The sequence below is a fragment of the Urocitellus parryii genome, chromosome 8 (assembly GCF_045843805.1).
Source record: "Urocitellus parryii isolate mUroPar1 chromosome 8, mUroPar1.hap1, whole genome shotgun sequence".
Classification (NCBI taxonomy): Eukaryota; Metazoa; Chordata; class Mammalia; order Rodentia; family Sciuridae; genus Urocitellus; species Urocitellus parryii.
The window spans coordinates 80,518,878-80,521,744 of NC_135538.1; the positions used below are offsets into that span (position 1 = coordinate 80,518,878).

A 2,867-nucleotide genomic window follows, 5' to 3' on the forward strand; every position below is an offset into this window, starting at 1 on the left:
AAGATTTTTTTCCTTAAAACAAAAAAAACTTTTAAAAAATGTGTTTAAAGTGAACCACTACCCAATATGAAAGCTACTCTCCTGAGACCAGGGCTTTTGAAACCACTCAACCCTTAAATTGATTTAATGAAACTTATGCTGTCAGTGACTTAACCCTTACACCAATGGTCTCAGAGTTCAAAGGTAAAAAAGCAAGGGCTCTAAAAATTTCCCTGGTCTTTCCCTAATCTTCCATCTCTTATACTCCCCCTCACTCCAGTACTTTAGTCAGTAGCTTAGATGGATACGCTGATTTTATTGATAAATTTATAATTGTAAAAGAAAGGGTCTTTTTATCTAATTTCAAGAACTAGAACCTCTAAGATAGAATGATCTGCCCATTTCTATTCTCTAATTAGAGACCTTCCCATCTCAGTCAGTTTCTATTTCCAAAATGGCAGCTTTGATAACTTATGAACTGGCTTAGTCGTTTGTGGGGAACAACATTAATTCAGGCAGGGAACACCTTGGCTTGAAGGTTTCAGGTATTCACAGCTTTGAAAAACAGTCTCTTGCAGTACTCATCTATGGTGCCAATGACATTTTTTTCTTTTCTTTTTGGAGAAGGTAAAATATTCTGGGTGTAGAACCAAATCATAAATTACTTGTTCTTTCCATTATTTCACCATTTTCCCACTCAGGCCCCAAATTTTAATTAAAATGATTCTATTCATCTCCCTTCTTCCCTGCCCTATCTCTCAAACCTCAAATAATACCGAAACTACACACATGCATGCTGAAAACATGCAGACGGCTGTGGGTTGTGGAGATATTATTTGAAGATCAACAGTATCTTTTTGCCTTCCCACACACTCAATTCTGCAAACACTTGTCCTTCATAGAAGTCTCTTTATTTTCTCAATATTAAGTGCAGAACGGGTTGCCTTTAACCCTGAGATGGGTGTGCAAACTATACAGCTTGGATCAGCTTAAAAGTACTTGAATTTCTGCAGGGCACAGAAACCAGACTGTCTCTTCAAAGGACATATTCTCAAGCCACCTTTATGGTGTCAAGACAAGTAGAACTTTTTCCCTCCCCACTTAACCCCACAGTCAGAGGTGACAGGACAGTTAATTCTTGTCATCTTTTTTGTTACCATCCTCCAAGGGGTAGGAATGCCACGTCAGCCTTTCTTTATAGAAGTATTTGACAACATGTGAGCCTCTGACATTGGCTTTCTTGCCAAGAACCAGGTCAGCCTCTTCAGTTTTTCCATTTCATCAGGAACATGAGCTCTCCACTGGAGTCTGGTGCTCCAATAATCTGCTCAGGCTCCAAGCCCCCGGGGCTTTTCAGATACATCTCCTTTATCCTCAGAATCAGAATCAGTTTTAAGCTTGCCTCCCTCTGATTTGTCTGTCTCAAGGGCTGTTTTCTGCTACTGTAGAAACTCAGCAATGAGGTCTGGGCAGTCCAGGTCCTCTTCTTGTTCTCACAGGCTTGTTCTCATAAGAGAAACTCTTCCACTTTAATATTCCCTCCACTATGCCCCTTACAACCCACTAGACAACAAGAATTTTTTTTTTCCACCACATATTCTTCTTCCTCTTCTTCTAGTACCTCCTCTACTTTCTTTACTGTCCGCCCCCCCGCCACACACACACTGCCCTCCAGCTTTCTGGTATAAAGGGTGAGGCTGCTCAGAGCAGCACCCAAGAGTTTAGGAGGAATCAGTGTCATGCTCACATTGCAACAGGCCAGCTGAGGGAGTGGTGCCCAGGAAAGCAAAAAGCAGGATGGCCAAGGTGGAGCCACTAGCTGAAGTGGTGTGCTGCAGGCCCTGGTCAGCTGCCCTCCCCACAGCTGATCAAAAGAGCCTCACACTCTCTCAAAAGTTTATCTTTCAACAAAACATCAGGTACCCAACAAATAGAGTGACCACAAATTTACTAGTCAGATGAGGTCAAAGAAATGGTAAGTTTGATACTCCCATTAGGATAGAGGTAAAATTGGATTGTCCTAGGCAAACTAGGATGCATAGTCATCCTACTGATAAGGAATGCAGGGAGAGAAAAGCTGGGAAGAGCAACTCCTTCCTGTGCCAGGATTGCTCATTCCACCAAGGTTTTATTCTTCCCTTTATGCTTCAAGACTTACCTCCTACTTCACTTCTGTGATAGCTTTGAGGATACCATTGAGCCTTAAAGCCCCAAAGAAGCAGTCACCATTATCTCTTTCTCAGACTTATGTATCTTTATTTGTGACCCCTCATAACATAGCACAGTGCCTAACTTCCAACAGACATTCGACAACCCCATTGAATTAACAAATCCATGAATGGAAATCAGCTTCTTAAGGATAGTGCATGTCTATCTGTAAGTGGAGCTGAATTGGCTATCAGACCACAACCACCACTAACAGGTTGGTGGAAAGTCAATGCTCTCTTGGTTTTGAGCTTATTATCAGATTTAAAGGTCCTGACTTCTATATCTGAATTAATAACTTTCTGAACTGAAAAATTCCCAGGTAAATTACATGGTTTTAATTTATTTTTTTTTCTTTTCTGTTATGATTGCCTATTTAAAAAAAAACAAAACAAAACATTTTTACATTATTTCTGAAGGCAAGAATCCAGTAGCCCATCTTTCTAGCAGCCAATTGAGCTACCTGTTTCACTCTCCTCTGGAGCCTGGCAATTAACCAGTGCAGGAATCCCTCTGGTCAGGCCTCTAGGAATGCTTTTAACACCAATACTTCTTCAATTTTCTGTGCTGAAGAGGTCTTCACACTTCATTAACCGAGTACCAACTGTGTAGCATAATCTCTTCTGCAAGTTTTTCTCAAACCTGCAGCATTTTAATCTTTAGACATTAGAAATATATCACAT

At 40.7% G+C, this 2,867-nt stretch overlaps 1 pseudogene; it reads right to left on the reverse strand.

Moving 5' to 3' along the window:
• Positions 1-1,110: 1,110 nt before the first annotated feature.
• Positions 1,111-1,720, reverse strand: LOC113198046 (chromobox protein homolog 1 pseudogene; annotated as a pseudogene).
• Between the last annotated feature and the right edge of the window lie 1,147 nt (positions 1,721-2,867).